A 22,966-nucleotide genomic window follows, 5' to 3' on the forward strand; every position below is an offset into this window, starting at 1 on the left:
GATGATAAAGAACCCAACATCAGAACCAGATCAAGAAGAAAAGGGAAATCCAAAAGAGAGTGCAAAAGAGATACCTACAAAAAATACAGAAGAGCAGATGACCCCATACTATCCTGTAGAAATGGGAAATGGCACACCTTGTAGCTTCAGACAAAACCTCCCCAGATCAAGCACAGTGCTGTACACCTGCCGTCCATAAGCTAAGTACGAGATCCTCTCCATCGCCAAAATCACAACTTGTGAATATGAAGGAGTTATACTGACCCCTCTGTTACGCAGCCATCCTAAACACAGGTTCAGGGCTTTCCCTGTGAATCACATTTTTGTCAGGCACTACCAGGATTGCCACATAAATTCCATAACCTGAAACACCTGGAGAAACAGCAAGAATTGATGAAGATGCCTTTTAGAAGAATTGAGGAGGAAGAAATGCATTCAAGGAAAGAAGAGAAATTTTCTTCCATCCATACACCAGTTGCTGTTGGAAACCACCAACTATTGACTGTGGGAACAACCGATGACCAACTTACAAAGGAGTTTTTTAGTGGTTTCTACTGCTTCCATGGCAGGGTTGGTTGGTGGAAGTATGAATTCTACTATGGCAAATATGTTACCACGAGGATAAGGAAAGCAGATGAGGCTCCGCCAATTCCTGCGCAATGGGTACGAGCAGCACTAGAAGCAGCCTCCTGTTAACCCAATGTCCCCCTGTGGATGACACCAGCCCCCGTTACCCCAATGTCCCCCTGTGGGTAACACCAACCACCCCGGGAAGGGGAGCGGGGGCGGGAGCCGGCGCCGCCGCCTGCGCCCTGCCCCTTCCGCCTCCGGTGACCCGCCCCTTCCGCCGCGTCTGCGCGCAGAGGCGAGCAATGGCGGCGCGTTGCCCCCAGCGACGGCTCCGCCAATGGCGGCGCGTTGCTCCCAGCGACACATTCACACTGGAAGCGGCAGGATCCCAATGTCCCCCTGTGGGCGACACCAGCCCCCCGTTACCCGAATGTCCCCCTGTGGGTAACACCACCCACCCCGGGAGCGGGAGCCGGCGCCGACGCCTGCGCCCTGCCCCTTCCGCCTTCGGCGACCCGCCCCTTGTGCCGCGCCTGCGCGCAGCGGAGCCCAATGACCACGCGTTGCCCTGAGTGACGGCTCCGCCAATGGCGGCGAGTTGCCCCCAGCGACGGCTCCGCCAATGGCGGCGCGTTGCCCACAGCGACGGCTCCGCCAATGGCAGCGCGTTGCCCCTAGCGACGGCTCCGCCAATGGCGGCGCGTTGCCCCTAGCGACGGCTCCGCCAATGGCGGCGCGTTGCCCCGAGTGACGGCTCCGCCAATGGCGGCGCGTTGCCCCTAGAGAGGGCTCCGCCAATGGCGGCGCGTTGCCCCTAGCGACGGCTCCGCCAATGGCGGCGCGTTGCCCCCAGCGACGGCTCCGCCAATGGCGGCGCGTTGCCCCTAGAGACGGCTCGGCCAATGGCGGCGCGTTGCCCCCAGCGACGCCTCCGCCAATGGCAGCGCGTTTCCCTAGCGACGGCTCCGCCCAGGCGGGGCGTTGCCCCAAGCGACGGCTCCGCCAATGGCGGCGCGTTGCCCCCAGAGACAGCTCCGCCAATGGCGGCGCGTTGCCCCCAGCGACGGCTCCGCCAATGGCGGCGCGTTGACCCCAGAGACGGCTCCACCAATGGCAGCGCGTTTCCCTAGCGACGGCTCCGCCCAGGCGGGGCGTTGCCCCGGGCGTTGCCCTGAGCGACGGCTCCGCCAATGGCGGCGCGTTGCCCCCAGAGACGGCTCCGCCAATGGCGGCGCGTTGCCCCCAGAGACGGCTCCGCCAATGGCGGCGCGTTGCCCCCAGCGACGGCTCCGCCAATGGCGGCGAGTTGCCCCCAGCGACGGCTCCGCCAATGGCAGCGCGTTGCTCCTAACGACGGCTCCGCCAATAGCGGCGCGTTGCCCCTAGCGACGCCTCCTCCAATGGCGGCGCGTTGCCCCGACTGACGGCTCCCCCAATGGCGGCGCGTTGCCCCCAGCGACGGCTCCGCCAATGGCGGCGCGTTGCCCCTAGAGACGGCTCCGCCAATGGCGGCGCGTTGCTCCCAGCGACACATTCACACTGGAAGCGGCAGGATCCCAATGTCCCCCTGTGGGCGACACCAGCCCCCCGTTACCCCAATGACCCCCTGTGGGTAACACCACCCACCCCGGGAGCGGGAGCCGGCGCCGACGCCTGCGCCCTGCCCCTTCCGCCTTCGGCGACCCGCCCCTTGTGCCGCGCCTGCGTGCAGCGGAGCCCAATGGCGGCGCATTGCCCTGAGTGACGGCTCCGCCAATGGCGGCGCGTTGCCCTGAGTGACGGCTCCGCCAATGGCGGCGCGTTGCCCCGAGCGACGCCTCCGCCAATGGCGGCGCGTTGCCCCGAGCGACGGCTCCGCCAATGGGGGCGCGTTGCCCTCCTCCCTTCTGCGCATGCGCCGCCTCCCCCTCCCTATTGCAGTACCAGTATTCGGACACCGTTCGGACGATAATTCTAGTAACCAGTGATGTAAATACAAAGGCTCCCAATTGGCAGACAATGATCTGACTGAGACCCCTCCCCTGCCCGTTCCAGTACCGATTTTCGGACACGCGACGGGCAGCAGTGAGCGCTCCCGACGCTCTGCGCATGCGCCGGCTCTCCCTCCCCGTTGCAGTACCGATTTTCGGACACGCGATGGCAGTAGCGAGGGCTCCGTAATCTCTGCGCATGCGCTCCGCTCCCTGGCCGTTGCAGTACCGATTTTCAGACACGGGATGGCAGCAGTGAGCGCTCCGGACGCTCTGCGCATGCGCAGCATCCCCCTCCCCGTTGCACTACCGATGTGCGGACACGCGATGGCAGCAGTGAGCCCGATCAACGCACTGCGCATGCGCTCCCCCCCCATTGCAGTACCGGTGTTCGGACACCGTTCGGACGATAATTCTAGTAACCAGTGATGTAAATACAAAGGCTCCTAATTGGTAGACAATGATCTGACTAAGACGCTCCCTCCCCGCCACCGCTCCAACCCCGGCGCGCGCCCGTTCTCCCCACGCTCCATGGCCTGGGCCGCCGCTCTCGCCCACCGCGGGTTCGAGTCCTGCCCTGCCCGGCCCGGGGAGCTGCTCCGTCCGTCCCGGTGCGCCCCGAGCGGGACGTCGTCTCTATCCCGGGATCGGGCGTTTTCCTGCGGGAGGGCGGGAATTCTCGGGAGGGAAAGGGAGGAGCGCGCGAGCGGGACAGCCCGGGAATTACTGCCGTACGACAAGATGGCGGCGCCCACGGCCGGAGGAGGCGCAGAGCAGCGGGGCGGGAACCTTCCGGCGCGCGGCACTTCCGGCGCAGGCGGTCATGGCGGCGCGCAGGAGCCTGCGGCTCGGTAGCGGCGGGGGTTACCGGGACGGGGCGGGCGGGGCCTGCGGAGGGGGGCGGGGCCTCTCTGACCACGCCCTCTCCCCCACAGCGGAGCCCCCCCCTCACCGCCCCCCCCCCCCCCCCCGCAGCGCCGCGCGTCCTGCTCAGCCACTCCCTGGACGACGCCGCCGCCCGCCCGCGCCGCGACGACCACTGAGGAGGCCGGACGCCGGGGGCCCCTCCCGCCCCCCCCCCCCCCACCTCGGTTCTCGCACTGCTCCGTTCCGGGACGTTTCTTTATTAATTATTATTAGTTAATTATTAACTGTTCGACGCGCTCGTGCCGTGGTGCCCCCAGCCCCTCCCCCACGCAATGGGGGGGGGGAGGGGGAAGGGAGGGGCCCCGGCGCGGCCCCTCCCCCCCGCCCCCCCCAAGTCCCGCCCAGCAGGAAGTGGTTGGGGGGGAGGGGAGGGGAGGAGCCCCTAACCCCCCCCATTAAAAAAAAAAAACGAAAATAGTAAAAAAAAACGAAAATAAAAACCTTAAAAAAAACCCCAAAAAGTCCCTTATGTACAATGGGCCCCTCCCCCTCGTTTGCATAGCGCTGCCCCTCATTTGCATGAGCCCACCCTGCTCGCCCCACCCCCTATTTGCATAGACCTCGTGTGCAGGGGAAGCCCCTCCCCGTAGTGAGCCCCGCCCCCTTTAAGCCCCGCCCTCGTCTATGAGCGGGGGTCACGTGACCCGCAGCTCCTCGTTCCCCCCTCCCGTCCGGGGGGGGGGGGGGAGGGGGTCCGTGGAAAGGAGGAGGGGGCGGGGCCTCAATGGGGGGCGGTGTCTCAAAGCTCCGCCCTCAACTCCAGGGTCCTGCCAGGAAAAAGGCGCAGTAGGCGGGGCCTGGAGGGAGCTGGGAGGGGCCTGGAGGAGGTGGGCGGGGCCCGCGGGGGCGGTGGCGAGGCTAGACGCGCGGCAGCAGCGAGAGCTGGCAGCGGAGGAGGGGCCGGGGGCCCCCGCGGCGCCGCCCCCCACACGACCCCCCCCGCGGCCGCCAGCGCCGCCGCCGCCAGCGCCAGGGCCAATGGCAGCGCGGCCCCGCCCCCGACCTCGATGACGATGACCTCGGTGTCCCCGCCCCCCTCGGGGGGCGCGGCCTCGGTGGGGGCCCCGGCCCCCCCGGCCGCAGCCCAGCCAATCGCGGAGCACCGACTTGGGGTAGCCCGGGGAGACGCGGAGCTGCTGGTTGTCGAACTGCCGATAGCGGCCGCCATTGTAAAAGTAGGTGAAGCCTGCGGGGACACGGGGTCCGATGGTGGTTATAGGGGGTCCTAGGGGGAGCTCTAGGGGGCCATAGGGGGGGCTATAGGGCATCCTATGGGGACTATAGGGGGTCCTATAGGAGCTCTAGGGGGGGCTATAGGAGCTCTAGGGGGTCCTATGTAGCATATATGGGGGTCCTATGGTGGTTATTGTGGGCCCCTAGGGGAGCTCTACGGCGTCCTATGGGGGCTATAGAGGGTCCTAGGGGAGCTCTTGGGGGTCCTAGGGGAGCTCTAGGGGGGTCCTATGGGTGCTATAGGGAGTCCTATGGGAGCTCTGGCGGTCCTAGGGGAGCTCCAGGGGGTCCTACGGGGGCTATTGAGGGTCCTATGGTGGTTATAGTGTGCCCTATGGGATCTCAAGGGGAATCCTATGGGGGACTATAGGGGGTCCTATAAGAACTCTAGGGGGTCCTATGGGGGCTATAGGGGGTTCTATGGGAGCTCTGGGGGTCCAGTGGGGGCTCTAAGGGGCCCCTATGAGGGTTATAGGGGGTCCTGTGGGAGTTCTTGGGGGTCCTATGGGGGCTATTGGGGGTCCATGGGAGCTCTAGGGAGTCCTAGGGGAACTCTAGAGGGCCCTATGGGGGCTATAGGGCATCCCTATGGTGGTTATAGGGGGCCCTAGGGAAGCTCTAAGGGCTGTCCTATGGGAGCTCTACGAGGCCCGTTGGCGGCTATAGGGGGTTGTAGGGGAGCTCCGGGGATCCCTTGCGGTCTCTAGGGGGCCCTATGGGGCTATAGTGGGTCCTATGGTGGCTATAGGGGGCCCTAAGGGAGCTCTAGGGGGCCCGATGGGGGCTATAGGGAGTCCTATGGGACCTCTGGGGGTCCTATGGGGGGCTCTAGGGGGTCCTAGGGGAGATCTGGGATCCTAGGGGGGCTATAGAGGGTCTTATGGTGGTTATAGTGTGCCCTATGGGAGCTCTAGGGCATCCTATGGGTCTATAGGGGGTCTATAAGAGCTCTAGGGGGGTCCAATGGACCTCTAGGGGGTCCTATAGGGGCTACAGGGTGTCCTAGCGGGTGGGCTCTAGGGCATGCTATGGGAGCTCCAGGGGGCCCTATGGAGGCTATACAGGTCTTAGGGGAGCTCTGGGGGTCCTGTGGGGGCTCTAGGGGGCCCTATGGGAGCTCTAAGCATCCTATGGGGACTATAGTGAATCCTATAGAACTCAAGGGGGTCCTATCGGGGCTACAGGGGGTCCTATGGGAGCTCTAGGGGGCCCCTATGGAGGCTATATGGGGTCCTAGGGGAGCTTTAGGGGATCCTATGGGGCTCTAGGGGGTCCTATGGTGATTATACGGGGCCCTAGGGGAACTCTAGGGTATTCTATGGGGAATATAGGGGATCTTATAGGAGCTTTAGGGGGGTAATAGGAGCTCTAGGAGTTCTATGGGAGCTATAGGGGGTACTATGGGAGCTCTGGCGGTCCTAGGGGAGCTCTAGGGCGTCGTATGGGGGCTATAGAGGGTTCTAGGGGAGCTCTGGAGATCCCATGGGGTTTCTAGGAGGCCCTATGGGGGCTCTAGGGGACCCTATGGGGGGTTATAGTGGGTCCTATGGTGGCTATAGGGGGCCCAATGGGGGCTATAGGGGGTCCTATGTGGTTATAGGGCACGCTAGGGGAGTCCTTGGGGGCCCTATGGTGGTTATAGGAGGCCCTATGGTGGTTATAGGGGGCCCTAGGGGAGCTCTAGGGGGGTCCTATGGGAGTTCTAGGGGGCCCTATGGGGGCTATAGGGCATCCTCTTGTGGTTATAGGGGGTTCTAGGGGAGCTTGGGGGGTCCTCTGGGGACACCAGGGGGCCCTATGGGGGCTCTAGTGGGTCCTATGGTGGTTATAGGTGGACCTAGGGGAGCTCTAGGGCATCTTATGGGGACTATAGGGGATCCTATAGGAGCTCTAGGGGGGTTATAAGAACTCTAGGGGGTCCTATGTGGGCCATAGGGGGTCCTATGGTGGTTATAGGGGACCCTATGGAACCTCTAGGGCATCTATGTGGATTCTATAGGGTCATATAGGAGGTTTAGGCGGTCTGTAGGAGCTCTAGGGGGTCCTACGGGGCTCTAGAGGGTCCTATGGGAGCTCTAGGAGCCCTATGGGAGCTATAGGGGGTCCTAGGGGATCTCTGGTGGTCCTAGGGGAGCTCTAGGGGACCATATGGGGGCTATAGGGCATTATATGGGGACTATAAGGGGGTGCTATAGGAGCTCTAGGGGGCTATAGGTGCTCTAGGTGGTCCTATGGGGCCTATAGAGGGTCCCGTGGTGGTTATAGGGGGCCCTATGGGAGCTCTACGGCATCCTATGGGCACTATAGAGGGTCCTATAGGTGCTCTAGGGGGTCCTCTGGGAGCTCTAGGGGGGCCCTATGGGTGTTATAGGGTGTCCTAGGGGAGCTCTAGGGCGTCCCGTGAAGCTCTAGGGGGTCCTATGCGGGCTATAGGGGGTCCTGTGGGGCTATAGGGGGTCCTAGGGGAGCTCTGGGGAGTCCTATGGGACCTGTAGGGGGCCCTATGGGGGCTATTGGGAGTTCTATGGTGGTTATAGGGGACCCTATGGGAGCTCTAGGGCATCCTATGGGGACTATAGACGGTCATATAGGAGGTTTAGGGCGTCTATAGGAGCTCTAGGGGGTCCTATGGGGGCTCTAGGGAGTCCTAGGGGAGCTCTGGGGGGTCCTATGGGGGTTATAGGGGCTCCTAGGGGAGCTCTGGGGGTTCTAGGGGAGCTCTAGGGGGCCCTATGGGGGCTATAGGGCATCCTATGGTGGTTATAGTGGGCCCTAGGGAGCTCTAGGGTATCCTATGGAGCTCTAGGAGGCCCAGTGGGGGCTATAGGGGGCCTTATGGGGCTCTAGAGGGTCCTAGGGGAGCTCTAGGTAGCCCTATGGGGACTATAGGGGGTGCCATAGGAGTTCTAGGGGGGCTGATAGGAGCTCTAGTGGGTCCTATGGGGCCTATATGGGGTCCTATGGTGGTTATAGGGGGCCCTAGGGGAGCTACTGGGGCGCCCTATGGGGAATATAGGGGATCCTATAGAAGCTCTAGGGGGGCAATAGGAGCTCTAGGAGTTTCTATGGGAGCTATAGGAGGTACTATGGGAGGTCTAGGGGGTCCTATTGGGGGCTATAGAGTGTCATATGGTGGTTATCGGGGGCCCTAAGGGAGTTCTAGGGGGCTCTATGGGGGCTCTAGGGGGTCCTATGGTAGCTCTGGGGGTCCTAGGGGGGCTATAGGGGGTCCTATGGTGGTTATAGGGCGCGCTGGGGGAGTTCTAGGGGGTCCTATGGCGGCTATAGAGGATCGTATGGTGGTTATAGTGTGCCCTATGGGAGCTCTAGGGCATCCTATGGGGACTACAGGGGGTCCTATAGGAGCTCTAGGGGGGTCTATAGGAGCTCTAGGGGGTCCTATGGGGTCTATACAGGGCCCTATGGTGGTTTTAGGGGGTCCTAGGGGAGCTCGGGGTGTCCTGTGGGGCCTCTAGGGTGCCCTATGCGGACTATAGGGGGGTCCTATGGAGGTTATAGGTAGCCCTATGGAGCTCTAGGCATCCTATAGGGACTATAGGGGATCCTATAGGAGCTCTAGGGGGGTTATAAGAGCTCTAGGGGTTCCTATGGGGATCATAGGGGGCCCTATGGGAGCTCTAGGGGGTCCTATGGGGGCTATAGGGGACCGTATGGGAGGTCTAGGGGGTCCTATGGGGGCTCTAGGGGGTCCTATGTGGGTTATAGGGGGTCCTAGGGGAGCTCTAGGGGATCCTATGGGGGCTCTGGGGGAGTTATAGGAGCTTCAGCGGGTCCTATGGGGGCTATAGAAGGTCCTATGGTGGTTATAGTGGGCCCTAGGGGAGCTCTAGGGGCCTTATGGTGGCTCTAGAGGGTCCCATGGGAGCTCTAGGGGGCCTTATTGGAGCTATAGGGGGTCCTAGGGGAGCTCTGGTGGTCCTAGGAGAGCTCTAGGGGGCCCTATGGGGGCTATAGGGTATCCTATGGGGACTATAGGGAGTTCTGTAGGAGCTCTAGTGGGGCTATAGGAGCTCTAGGGGGTCCTATGGGGCCTATATGGAGTCCTATGGTGGTTATAGGGGGTCCTAGGGGAGCTCTAGGGGGCCCTATGGGGGCTATAGGGCATCCTATGGCCCCCCATATCGGATGCCGGGAGGCTCCCAGTTCCCTGTAGAGGAGTGCACGAGGCTCAGAGACCCCCGTAGTGGAGGCTGGAAAGCTCCCAGACTCCCATAGTGAAGGCTGGGAGGCTCAGAGGCCCATGTGGAGGCCTTTGAAGCTCCCAGCCTCCTCTATGGGGGCCTCTGAGCCTCCTGGACTCCGCTCTAGGGGCCTTGGGGCCCCTCCTATGGGGGAAGGGAGCCTCCCGGCCTCCTCTGTGGGGGCCTCTGAGCCTCCCAGCTTTCACTATAGGGTTAGCCCCTTGTATTTATATCCCTGGTTACTAGAACTATCGTCCGAACGGTGTCCGAACATCGGTACTGCAACGACCAAGGAAAGGCCGCGCATGCGCAGAGCGTCGGGAGCGCTCACTGCTGCCGTCGCGTGTCCGAACATCGGTACTGCAAGGGGAAGGGGGAAGGCCGCGCATGCGCAGACGGGAGGAGGACAACGCGCGGGATTGGCGGAACTGTCACTAGGGGCAACGCGCTGCCATTGGCGGAGCTGTCGCTCGAGGCAATGCGCGCGATTGGCGGAGCCGTCACCAGGGCAACGTGCGGCGGAAGGGGCGGGTCGCCGGAAGCTGAGGGCGCAGGCGGCGGCAGTGCGTCACGGAGACGGGGACGGGGTTGGTGTCACCCGCAGGGGAACATTGGGGTAACGGGGGGGGCTGGTGTCACCCACGGAGGGACATTGGGGTAACGGGGGGAGGGGGGGGCTGGTGTCACCCGCAGGGGGACATTGGGGTAACGGGGGGGGGGGGGGCTGGTGTCCCCCGCAGGGGAACATTGGGGTAACGGGGGGGGGGGCTGGTGTCACCCACGGAGGGACATTGGGGTAACGGGGGGGGGAGGGCTGGTGTCACCCACAGGGGCACATTGGGGTAACGGGGAGGGGCTGGTGTCCCCCGCAGGGGGACATTGGGGTAACGGGGGGGGTTGGTGTCACCCGCAGGGGGACATTGGGGTAAGGAAGGGGGTTGGTGTCACCCGCAGGGGGACATTGGGACCCCCCCCGTGCCCCAGCGCAGACCATGGAGCTGGGGCTGGAGCTGCCGGGTAGGAAACCGGGATCCGGGGGCGGTTAGTGGGAGGGGGGGCGGGATAATGCGGGGGCTTAATGAGGGGGTTAATGAAAGGGCCTGCTAATGAGGGAGTGTTAATGGGGGGGGTTAATGAAGGGGCTCGTTAATGGGAGGGGGGGGTTAATGAGGGAGTTATCGAAGGGGCTCGTTACCCACCCCCCCTCAATTAACTCCCCCCACGCGGCGCCCTGGAGCCCCTGCGAGAGCAGCCGGGGCTGCAGCGGCTCCTCGGGGGCCTCAGTGGGGCCCTGGGCAGCGACGGGATGAGCCGGGGCCTGTGGAGCCGCCTGGAGCACGTGGGGACACGGTGGGGGACACAGAGCGGGGACGGGGACACAGGGGGGCGATGGGGACATGGGGGGACACGGGGATCCAGGGGGGAATAGGGGGGAACGTGGGGGCTATGGGGGCCGCGCAGGGACACGGGGCCGTTGGGTCCCTGGGGCCGCGCTGGCCCGTCCCGCCGCAGGCGGCCGCGGGGCTGCGCTGCGAGAGCCTCTGGGGCTGCTGCAGGAGGCGGCGCGGGAGCCGCCGGCGCACGGGGACGCCGGGAGGGGCACCGTGTGTCCCCGGGTGTCCCCTGTGTCACCTGCGTGTCACCTGCGTGTCCCTCCGTGTGTCCCTTGTGTCACCTGTGTGTCCCTCCGTGTGTCTCTGTTTCCCTCTGTGTCCTTCCATGTGTCCCCCAGTATCCCCCATGTGTCCCCTGCATGTCTCTCCGTGTGTCCCCTGCATGTCTCTCCGTGTGTCCCCCGCGTGTCCCCATGTGTCACCTGCGTGTCCCCTGTGTCACCTGCGTGTCCCTCCGTGTGTCCCATGTGTCCCCCGTGTGTCCCCTGCATGTCCCCCTGTGTGTCCCCGTGTGTCCCTCCATGTCCCCCCGTGTCCCCCAGTGTTCCCTCCATGTGTCCCACCATGTCCCCCGAGTCCCACCATGTCCCCAGTGTCCCCCCATGTCTCCCGTGTCCCTCATGTCCCTCCATGTCCCCCTGTAGGAGGTCGGCCGGAGTCAGGACGCCCCCTCGATGGCAGTTAAAGGATCCTGCTCGTTTATTAGCTCGCATGCAGCACGTTTATATGATTGTGGCAGTTAGTGACGTCACTGCGCAGGCTCCTGATTGGCTGACAATGATGTAACCGAGACCCTTCCAGCCCCCCTGGCTTGTTCAGCTCCTCCTTTTAGTTCAATAGCTCTTTTATTCGCTCTGGCCTTGGCCTGCTTCCTTATCCCCTAGCCAGCGTTCCCGTTGTGCTTCCACTGCGACCTGAAAGCCGGGATTGAGCAGCCCTGCTGGGCAGCCCTGGCCGCGGCTCTCTGCCCATTCCTCTCTAACTGCCCCTTTTTCCTTTTGCAGCAGCCAGGCCTGATTGGGAGCAGAGAATCCCTCGCAGCGGACGCCGCTTCCCGGCTCCTGGATCCTCCGTCCGGCCGCGGCGACCCAGGATCTCCCACCCGTCGCAGCAACTTTCCTGCCGTTTGGTCTCCTGCCGTCGGGTCCCAACGTTCCTGCCGTCGGGTCCCTGTTCGGGCGCCGGCTGTTGGCCCAGCGCAGGATAACTGCACGGCCTTTCCGGGAGCCGAGCCGGATCGCAGGACACGGACTCAACATGAGGTCAGGTCTCGCTTCGGTTGTTACCGCCGTGCGCGGATATTGATCCCTACAAGCAGCTGAGGGGTTTCCAGGCTCGTTCTGATTGGTTGCCAGGAGCTTTGCTAGGTCCCGACTGCACAGGCTCTTCTCAGCTCTGCAGATCCTCAGCACAGCATTTCCCTACAGCCCCCCATATCGGAGGCCGGGAGCCTCAGAGACCCCCATAGCAGAGGCTGGGAGGCTCCCAGCCCCCCATAGGAGAGGCTCTAGGTCCCCATATCGGAGGCCGGGAGCCTCAGAGACCCCCATAGCAGAGTCCAGGAGGACTGCCCCCCGCTTAGCGGACTCCAGGAGGCTCCAGGCCCCCCATAGGAGAGGTTCAGAGACCCCCACAGAGGAGGCTGGGAGACTCCCAGACCCCAATGGTGGAGGCCAGGAGGCTCGGAGGCTCCTGTATGAGAGGCCAGGAGGCTCCCAGCTCCCCATATCCGAGTCCAGGAGGCTCAGACCCACATAGAGAAGGCTTGGACACTCAGAGGCCACTATATGAGAGGCCAGGAGGCTGAGAGATGCCTGTAGTGGAGTCCACGAGGCTCAGAGACCCCCATAGAGGAGGCTGGGAGGCTCCCAGACTCCCATAGGAGAGGCTCAGAGGACGCCATGGAGGAGTCCAGGAGGCTCAGAGACCCTATAGATGAGGCCGGGAGGCTCCCCGTGCCCCATATCGGAGTCCAGGACACTCAGAGGCCCCCATAGAGAAGGATGGGAGGCTCACACACCCCCGTATGAGAAGCCAGGAGGCTCAGAGGCCCCCATAGAGGAGGCTGGGAGGCTGCCAGACCCCCATAGGAGAGGCTCAGAGACCCCCATATCAGAGACCAGGAGGCACCAGGGTCCCCCATATCAAAGGCCATGAGACTCAGAGGACCCCATAGAGGAGGCCGGGAGGCTCCCAGCTCCACATATCCGAGTCCAGGAGACTCAGAGGCACCCATATCGGAGGCCAGGAGGCTCCAGGGCCCCCAGTATTGGAGGCCGGGAGGCTCAGATGCCCCCCACGTCGGAGGACAGGAGGACCAAGGGCCCTGTAGCAGAGTCCAGGAGGCTCCAGGTCCCGCATAGGAGAGACTCTGAGACCCCCATAGAGGAGGCCAGGAGGCTCACAGACCCCCACAGAGGAGGTCGCGAGGCTCTAGGTCCCCATAACGGAGACTCCCAGACCTCCATAGTGGAGGCCAGGAGGCTCAGAGGCTCCTGTATGAGAGGCCAGGAGGCTCCCAGTCCCCCGTATCAGAGGCTGGGAGGCTCAGAGGCCCCCATGGAGGAGGCTGGGAGGGTCAGAGACCCCCATATGAGAAGCCAGGAGGCTCAGAGGCACCCATAGTGCAGGCCAGGAGACTCCCAGCTCCCCATAGCGGAGTCCAGGAGGCTCAGAGGCCCCAATATGAGAGGCCAGGAGGCTCCCAGCTCCCCATATTGGAGGCCAGAAGGCTCCGGGGCTCCCCGTATTGGAGGCCAGGAGGCTCATAGGCCCCCATATCGGAGGCCAGGAGGCTCCTAGCTCCCCATATCCGATTCCAGGAGGCTCAGTTTCCCTTAAAGAAGGCTGGGACAGTCATAGGCCCCTATATGAGAGGCCAGGAGGCTGAAAGACGTCCATAGTGGAGTCCAGGAGGCTCAGAGGCCCCCACAGAGGAGGCCTAGAGGCTCCCAGACCCCCATAGAGGAGGTCAAGAGGCTCCAGGCCCCCCATATCAGAGTCGAGGAGGCTCCCAGTCCTCATATCAGAGGCCAGGATGCTCAGAGGCCCCCACAGAGTAGGTCGGGAGGCTTCTAGACCCCCATAGGAGAGGCTCAGAGGCCCCCATAGACGAGGCTGGGAAGCTCAGAGACCTGCCATAGCAGAGGCCCGGAGGCTCCCAGACCCCCATAGGAGAGGCTCAGAGGTCCCCATAGAGGAGGCCGGGAGGCTCCCAGCTCCACATATCCGAGTCCAGCAGGCTCAGAGGCCCCCATATGAGAAGCTAGGAGGCTCCCAGTTTCCCATAGTGGAGGGCAGGAAGCTCCAGGGCCCCCAGTATCGGAGGCCGGGAGGCTCCCAGTCCCCCATATTGGAGTCCAGGAGGCTCAGAGATCCCCATAGAGGAGACTGGGAGGCTCAGAGGCCCCCGTAGAGGAGGCCGGGAGGCTCCCAGACCCCCATAGGAGAGGCTCTAGGTCCCCATATCAGAGGCTGGGAGGCCCCAGGGCCCCCATAGCGGAGGCCAGGAGGCTCAGAAGCCCCCACAGAGGAGTTCCAGAGGCTCTAGGTCCCCATAATGGAGGCTCCCAGACCCCCATGGTGGAGGCCAGAAGGCTCAGAGGCTCCTGTATGAGAGGCCAGGAGGCTCCCAGTCCCCCATATCAGAGGCTGGGAGGCTCAGAGGACCCCATATGAGAAGCCAGGAGGCTCAGAGGCCCCCATATGAGAGGCCCGGAGGCTCCCAGTTTCCCGTAGTGGAGGCCAGGAGGCTCCAGGGCCCCCCGTATCGGATGCCGGGAGGCTCCCAGTTGTGCACAGAGGAGGCCGGGAGGCTCAGAGGCCCCTGTAGATGAGGCTGGGAAGCTCCCAGACCCCCATAGGAAAGGATGGGAGGCTCAGGGGCCCCATATTGGAGGCCAGGAGGCTCCCAGTCCCACATATCGAAGGCCGGGAGGCTCAGAGGCCCCCATAGAGGAGATCAGGAGGCTCCCAGCTCCCCATATCTGAGTCCAGGAGATTCAGAGACACCCATATCGGAGGCCAGAAGGCTCCAGGGCCCCCCATATCGGAGGCCGGGAGGCTCAGGTCCCCATAAAGAAGGCTGGGACAGCCAGGAGGCTGAAAGACGTCCATAGTGGAGTCCAGGAGGCTCAGAGGCCCCCACAGAAGAGGCCGGGCGGCTCCCTACCCCCATAGGAGAGGCTCAGAGTCCACCATGTCAGAGGCCGGGAGGCTCAGAGGCCCCCGTAGAGGAGGCCAAGAGGCTCCCAGCTCCCCATATCTGAGTCCAGGAGGCTCAGAGCCTCAGAGGAGGCTCAGAGTTCCCTAGGACCCCCTATAGCCCCCATAGGGCCCCCTAGATCTCCCATAGGACGCCTTAGAGCTCCCCTAGGGCCCCCTATAGCCCCCATAGGACCCTCTATAGCCCCCATAGGGCCCCCTATAACCACCATAGGACCCCATATAGTCCCCATAGGATGCCCTATAGCCCCCATAGGAACCCCAGAGCTCCCCTAGGACCCCTATAGCTCCCATAGGGCTCCCTAGAGCTCCATGGGATGCCCTAGAGCTCCCCTAGGGCCCCCTATAATCACCATAGGACCTTCTATAGCCCCCATAGGACCCCATAGAGATCCTATAACACCCCCAGAGCCCCCATAGGACCCCCTAGAGCTCCCCTAGGACCCCCTAGAGCTCCTATAGGAGCCCTAAACCTCCTATATGACCCTCGATAGTCCCCATAGGATGCCCTAGAGCTCCCATAGGGTCCCCTATAACCTCCATAGGACCCACTATAGCCCCCCTAGAGCCCCCACAGGACCCCCGGAGCTCCCCTAGGACCCCCTATAGCCCCCATAGGACCCCCTAGAGCCCCCATAGCACCCCCTAGAGCTCCCCTAGGACCCTCTATAACCCCCATAGGGCCCCCTAGAACTCCCATAGGACCCCCTAGAGTCCCATAGGAACCCCTAGAGCTCCTATAGCCCCCCTAGAGCTTCTATAGGATCCCCTATAGTCCCCATAGGATGCCCGTGAGCTCCCATAGGGCCACCTATAACCACCATCGGAACCCGTATAAGCCCCATAGGACCTCCTAGAGCTCCTATAGGACTCCCTATAGTCCCCATAGGATGCCCTATAGCCCCCATAGGGCCCCCTAGAGCTCCCCTAGGGCCCCCTAGAGCTCCCCTAGGACCCCCTATAGCCCCCATTGGGCCCCCTAGAGCTCCCCTAGTGCCCCCTATAACCACCATAGGACCCCATATAGGCCCCATAGGACCCCCTAGAGCTCCTATAGCCCCCCTAGAGCTCCTATAGGATCCCCTATAGTCCCCATAGGACGCCCTAGAGCTCCCCTGGGACCCCCAATAGCCCCCATAGGACCCCCTAGAACTCCCATAGGACCCCCTAGAGCCCCCATAGGACTCCCAAGAACTCCTATAGGACCCCGTATAACCCTCATAGGGCCTCCTAGAGCTCCCATAGGGCCCCCTATAGCCCACACTGGACCCCCAGAGCTCCCATAGAACCATGTAAAGCCCCCATAGGACCCCATAGAGCTCCACGGGACGCCGTAGAGCTCTCCTAGGACACCCTATAACCCCCTTAGGACCCCGTAGAGCCCCCGTGGGACCCCCTAGAGCCCCCTTATGACCTCCTAGAGCTTCTATAGGCCCCCTAGACCTCCTATAGGACCCTCTACAGTGCCCATAGGATGCCCTAGAGCTCCCATAGGACCCACTATAGCCCCCATAGGACCCACTATAGCCCCCATAGGACCCCCTAGAGCTCCTATAGACCCCCTAGAGCTCCTATAGGACCCCCTGTAGTCCCCATAGGATGCCCTAGAGCTCCCATAGGGCACACTATAACCACCATAGGACCCTCTATAGCCCCCATAGGACCCCCTAGAACTCCCCCAGGGCCCCCTATAACCACCATAGGCCCCCCTATAGCCCCCCTAGGACCCCTAGAGCTCCCATAAGACCTCCTATAGCCCCCATAGGGCCCCCTAGAGCTCCCTTCGGGTCCCTGAAAACCAACATAGGACACTCTATAGCCCCCATAGGACCCCCGAGACCTCGCATAGTACCCATTATAGCTCCCATAGGAACTCCTAGCGCTCCTATTGTCCCCCTAGAGCTCCTATAGAATCCCCTATAGCCCCCATAGGACCACCTAGAGCTCCCCTAGGGCCCCCTATAACCACCATAGGATGCCCTATAGCCCCCATAGTACCCCCTAGAGCTCCTATAGGACCCCCTATATTCCCCATAGGTTGCCCTATAGCGCCCATATGGCCCCCTAGAGCTCCCCTAGGACCCCCAGAGCTCCCATAGGACCCCCTATAGCCCCCATCGGGCCCCCTAGAGCTCCCTTAGGGCCCCCTATAGCCACCATAGGACCCACTATAGCCCCCATAGGGCCCCCTAGAGACCCCACGGGATCCCCAGAGCTCCGCTACGAGCCCCTATAGCCCCCAGAGAGCCTCCTAGAGCTCCCCTAGGGCCCCCTAAAACCACCACAGGATGCCCTATAGCCCCCATAGAGCCCCCTAGAGTTCCCCTAGGACCCCTATAGCCCGCATAGGACACCCTATAACCCCCATAGGGCCCCCTACAGCTCCCATAGGACCCCCTAGAGCCCCCTTAGGACCCCCTAGAGCTTCTATAGCCCCCCTAGACCTCCTATAGGACCCTCTATAGTGCCCATAGGATGCCCTAGAGCGCCCATAGGGTCCCCTATAACTTCCATAGGACTCCCTATAGCCCCGATAGAACCCCCTAGAGCTTCTATAGGATTCTCTATAGTCCCCATAGGATGTCCTAGAGCTCCCATAGGGCCCCCTAGAGCTCCCAAAGCATGCCCTACAGCTCCCATAGGACCCCCTACAGCTCCCATAGGACCCCCAAGAGCCCCCATAGGGCCCCCTAGAACTCCCATAGGACTGACTAGAGTCCCCATAGGAACCCCTAGAGCTCCTCTAAGCCCCCTAGAGCTTCTATAGGATCCGCTATAGTCCCCATAGGATGCCCTAGAGCTCCCATAGGGCCAACTGTAACCACCATAGGACCCCTAAGAACCCCCATAGGGCCCCCTAGAGGCCCCACAGGACCCCCAGAGCTCCCCTAGGACCCCCTATAACCACCGTAGGACCCTGTATAGGCCCCATAGGACCTCCTGGACCTCCTATAGGACTCCCCATAGTCCCCATAGGATTCCCTATAGCCTCCATAGGTCCCCCTAGAGCTCCCCTAGGACCCCCTAGAGCCCCCCTAGGACCCCCTAGAGCCCCCCTAGGACCCCCTAGAGCTCCTATAAACCCCCTAAACCTCCTATATGACCCTCTATAGTCCCCATAGGATGCCCTAGAGCTCCCATAGGGTCCCCTATAACCACTATAGGACGCACTATAGCCCCCATAGGGCCCCCTAGAGCTCCCAAAGGACCCCCTATGGCCCCCATAGGACCCCTTAGAACTCACATAGGGCCCCCTATAACCCCTACAGGACCCCAGGAGCTCCCACAGAACCCCCTATAGCCCCCATAGGACCCCCTAAAGCTCCATGGGATGCCCTAGAGCTCCCCTAGGACACCCTATAACCCCCATAGGGCCCCCTAGAGCTCCCGTAGGACCCCCTAGAGCCCCCATAGGACCACCTAGAGCTCCTATAGCCCCCCTAGACCTCCTATAGCACCCTCTATAGTGCCCATAGGATGCCCTAGAGCTCCTATAGGGTCCCCTATAACCTCCATAGGACACCCTATAGCCCACATAGGGCCCACTAGAGCCCGACAGGACACCCAGAGCACCGCTAGGACCCCCTATAGCCCCCAGAGAGCCTCCTAGAGCTCCCATAGGACGCCCTAGAGCTCCCCTATGTCACCCTATAACCACCGTAGGACCCTCTATAGCCCCCATAGGACCCCCTAGAGCTCCCATAGGACCACCTAGAGCCCCCACAGGACCCCCTAGAGCTCCTATAGCCCCCCTAAACCTCCTATATGACCCTCTATAATCCCATTAGGATGCACTAGAGCTCCCATAGGGTCCCCTATAACCAACATAGGACCCCCTATAGCCCCCATAGGAACCCCTAGAGCTCTTATAACTCCCCTAGAGCTCCTATAGGATCCCCTATAGTCCCCATAGGATGCCCTAGAGCTGCCATAGGGCCACCTATAACCACCATAGGACCCACTATAGCCCCCATAGGGCCCCTAGCGCCCCCACAGGACCCCCAGAGCTCCCCTAGGACCCCCTATAGCCACCATAGGACCCCCTAGAGCTCCCCTAGGACCCCCTAGAGCTCCCATAGGGCCCCCTAGAGGTCCCCTAGGGCCTCCTATAACCACCATGGGACCCCATATAGGCCCCATAGGACCCTCTAGAGCTCCTATAGCCCCCCTAGAGCTCCTATAGGACCCCCTATAGTCCCCATAGGATGCCCTATAGCCCCTATAGGGCCCCCTAGAGCTCCCCTAGGACTCCCAGAGCTCCCCTAGGACCCCCTATAGCTCCCATAGGGCTCCCTAGAGCTCCCCTAGGCCCATCTAGAGCCCCCATAGGATCCCCTAGAGCTCCCCTAGGGCCCCCTATAACCACCATAGGATGCTCTATAGCCCCCATTGGGCCCCCTAGAGCTCCCCTAGGGACCCCTATAACCACCATAGGACCCCATATAGGCTCCATAGGACCCCCTAGAGCTCCTATAGACCCCCTAGGTCTCCTCTAGGACCCCCTATAGCCCCCATAGGACCCCCTAGAACTCCCATAGCACCCCCTACAGCCCCCACAGGACCCCCAGAGCTCCGACAGAACCCCCTATAGCCCCCATAGGACCCCCTAGAGCTCCATGGGATGCCCTAGAGCTCCCCTAGGACACCCTATAACCCCCATAGGGCCCCCTAGAGCTCCCATACGACCCCCTAGAGCCCCCAAGGACCCCCTAGAGCTCCTATAGCCCCCCTAGACCTGCTATAGGACCCTCTGTAGTGCCCATAGGACGCCCTAGAGCTCCCATAGGGTCCCCTATAACCACCATAGGACTCTCTATAGCTCCCATAGGACCCCAGGAGCTCCCATAGGACGCCCTAGAGCTCCCCTAGTACCCACCAGAGCTCCCCAAGGACCCCCTATAGCCCCCATAGGACCCCCAGATCTCCCCTAGGACCCCCTATACCCCCATACGACCCCCTAGAGCTCCCCTAGGACCGCCAGAGCTCCGATAGGACCCCCTATAGCCCCCATAGGACCCCCTAGAGCTCCCCTAGGACCCCTCAGAGTTCCCCTAGGGCCCCCTAGAGCTCCCATAGGACCCCCTATAGCCCCCATAGGACCCCCTACAGCTCCTCTAGACCCCCTAGAGCTCCTATACGACCCCCGATAGACCCCATAGGATGCCCTAGAGCTCCCAAAGGGCACACTATAACCACCATAAGACCCTCAATAGCCCCCATAGGACCCCCTAGAACTCCCCCAGCGCGCCCTATAACCACCATAGAACCCCCTATAGGCCCCCTAGGACACCCAGTTCTGCCCTAGGACCCCCTATAGCAACCATAGGACCCACTATAGCCCCCATAGGGCCCCCTAGAGACCCCACGGGTACCCCGGAGCTCCCCTACGACCCCCTATAGCCCCCACCGGGCCTCCTAGAGCTCCCATAGGACGCTTAGAGCTCCCCTAGGGCCCCCTATAACCACCATAGGATGCCCTATAGCCCCCGTAGGATCCCCTAGAACTCCCCCAGCGCGCCCTATAACCACCATAGGACCCCCTATAGCCCCCCCAGGACCCCCAGAGCTCCTATAGGACCCCATAGAGCCCCCTAGGGCCCCCTAGACCTCCCTTAGGGCCCCCAAGAGCTCCCCTAGGATCCCCTATGACCCCCACAGGGCCCCCTAGAGCTCCCCTAGGACCCCCTATAGCCCCCAGAGAGCCTCCTAGAGCTCCCATAGGACCCCCCATGGCCCCCATAGGAACCCCTAGAGCTCTTATGGCCCCCTAGAGCTCCTATAGGATCCCCTATAGTCCCCATAGGATGCCCTAGAGCTCCCATAGGGCCACCTATAACCACCATAGGACCCCCTAGAGAGCCCACGGGATACCCGGAGCTCCCCTAGGACCCCCATACGACCCCATACAACCCCCGAGAGCTCCCCTAGGACCCCCTATAGGCCCCATAGGACCCCCTAGAGCTCCCCTAGGACCCCAGAGCTCCCAATTGGACCCCCTATAGCCCCCATAGGCCCCCTAGAGCTCCCTTAGGGCCCCCGATAACCACCCTAGGACACTCTATAGCCCCCATAGGACCCCCTAGACCTCCCATAGTACCGCCTATAGCTCCCAGAGGAACTCCTAGAGCTCCTATTGCCCCCCTAGAGCTCCTATATAATCCCCTATATTCCCCATAGAATGCCCTAAAGCTCCCATAGGGCCCCCTATAACCATCATAGGACCCCTTATTGCCCCCATAGGGCACCCTAGAGATCCCCTAAGACACCCTAGAGCCCCCATAGGACCCCCTCGAGCCCCCATAGGACCCCCTAGAGCTCCTATAGCCCCCTATAACCTCCTATATGACCCTCTATAGTCCCCATAGGACCCCCCAGAGCTCCCCTAGGACCCCCCAGAGCTCGCCTAGGACCCCCTTTTACCCCCATAGGACCCCCTAGAGCTCCCATAGGACCCCCTATGGCCCCCATAGGGCCCACTAGATCTCCCATAGGGCCCCCTATAACCATATTAGGGCCCCATATAGGCCCCATAGGATCCCCTAGAGCTCCTATAGCACCTCTAGAGCTCCTATAGGACCCCCGATAGTCCCCATAGGATGCCCTAGAGCCCCCACAGGGCCCCCAGAGCTCCCGTAGGACACCCTATAACCACCATAGGACCCCGTATAGGCCCCATAAGACCTCCTAGAGCTCCTATAGGACCCCCTATAGTCCCCATAGGATGCCCTATAGCCCCCATAGGGCCCCCTAGCGCCCCCACAGGACCCCCAGAGCTCCCCTAGGACCCCCTATAGCCACCATAGGACCCCCTAGAGCTCCCCTAGGACCCCCTATAGCTCCCATAGGGCCCCCTAGAGGTCCCCTAGGGCCTCCTATAACCACCATGGGACCCCATATAGGCCCTATAGGACCCTCTAGAGCTCCTATAGCCCCCCTTAGAGCTCCTATAGGACCCCCTATAGTCCCCATAGGATGCCCTATAGCCCCCATAGGGCCCCCTAGAGCTCCCCTAGGACCCCCAGAGCTCCCCTAGGACCCCCTATAGCTCCCATAGGGCTCCCTAGAGCTCCCCTAGGACCATCTAGAGCCCCCATAGGATCCCCTAGAGCTCCCCTAGGACCCCCCAGAGCTCCCCTAGGGCCCCCTATAACCACTATAGGATGCCCTATAGCCCCCATTGGGCCCCCTAGAGCTCCCCTAGGGACCCCTATAACCACCATAGGACCCCATATAGGCTCCATAGGACCCCCTAGAGCTCCTATAGAGCCCCTAGATCTCCTATAGGACCCCCTATAGCCCCCATAGGACCCCCTAGAGCTCCCCTAGGACCGCCAGAGCTCCGATAGGACCCCCTAGAGCCCCCATAGGGCCCCCTAGAGCCTCCACAGGACCCCCAGAGCTCCCCTAGGACCCCCTATAGCCCCCAGAGAGCCTCTTAGAGCTCCCATAGGATGCCCTAGAGCTTCCCTATGGCCCCCTATAACCACCATAGGACCCTCTATAGCCCCCATAGGACCCCCTAGAGCTCCCATAGGAGGCCCTATAGCCCCCATAGGAACCCCAGATCTCCCCTAGGACCCCCTGGGGCTCACCTAAGACCCCCTATAGCCCCCATAGGACCCCCTATAGCCCCCTTAGGGCCCCCGAAAACCACCATAGGACCCCCTAGAGCTCCTATAGCCCCCCTAGAGCTCCTATAGGACCCCCTGTTGTCCCCATAGGGTGCCCTAGAGCTCCCATAGGGAACTCTATAACCCCCATAGGACCCTCTATAGCCCCCATAGGACCCCCTAGAACTCCGCCAGGGCCCCCTATAACCACCATAGGACCCCCTATAGTCCCCCTTGGACCTCCAGAGCTCTCATAGGACCCCGTAGAGCCCCCATAGGGCCCCCTAGAGCTCCCTTAGGGCCCCCTAGAGTTCCCCTAGGACCCTCTATAACCCTCATAGAGCCCCCAGAGCTCCCATAGGACCCACTATAGCCCCATTAGAACCCCCTAGAGCTTCTTTAGGGTTCTCTATAGTCCCCATAGGATGTCCTAGAGCTCCCATAGCGTCCCCTAGAGCTCCCCTAGGACCCACTAGAGCTCCTATAGGACCCCCTAGAGCCCCCATAGGAACCCCTAGGGCTCCTATAGCCCCCCTCGAGCTTCTATAGGATCCGTTATAGTCCCCATAGGATGCCCTAGAGCTCCCATAGGGCCACCTATAACCACCAAAGGACCCCTAAGAGCCCCCATAGGGCCCACTAGAGCCCCCACAGGACCACCAGAGCTCCCCTAGGACCCACTATAACCACCATAGGACCCATTATAGGCCCCATAGGACCTCCTAGAGCTCCTATAGCACTCCCTATAGTCCCCATAGGATGCCCTATAGCCCCCATAGGGCCCCCTAGAGCTCCCCTAGGACCCCCACAGCTCCCCAAGGACCCCCTATAGCTCC

The sequence above is a fragment of the Tinamus guttatus genome, unplaced genomic scaffold (assembly GCF_059628265.1).
Source record: "Tinamus guttatus ecotype Peru unplaced genomic scaffold, ASM5962826v1 Tinamus_guttatus_pri_ptg000075l, whole genome shotgun sequence".
Classification (NCBI taxonomy): domain Eukaryota; kingdom Metazoa; phylum Chordata; class Aves; order Tinamiformes; family Tinamidae; genus Tinamus; species Tinamus guttatus.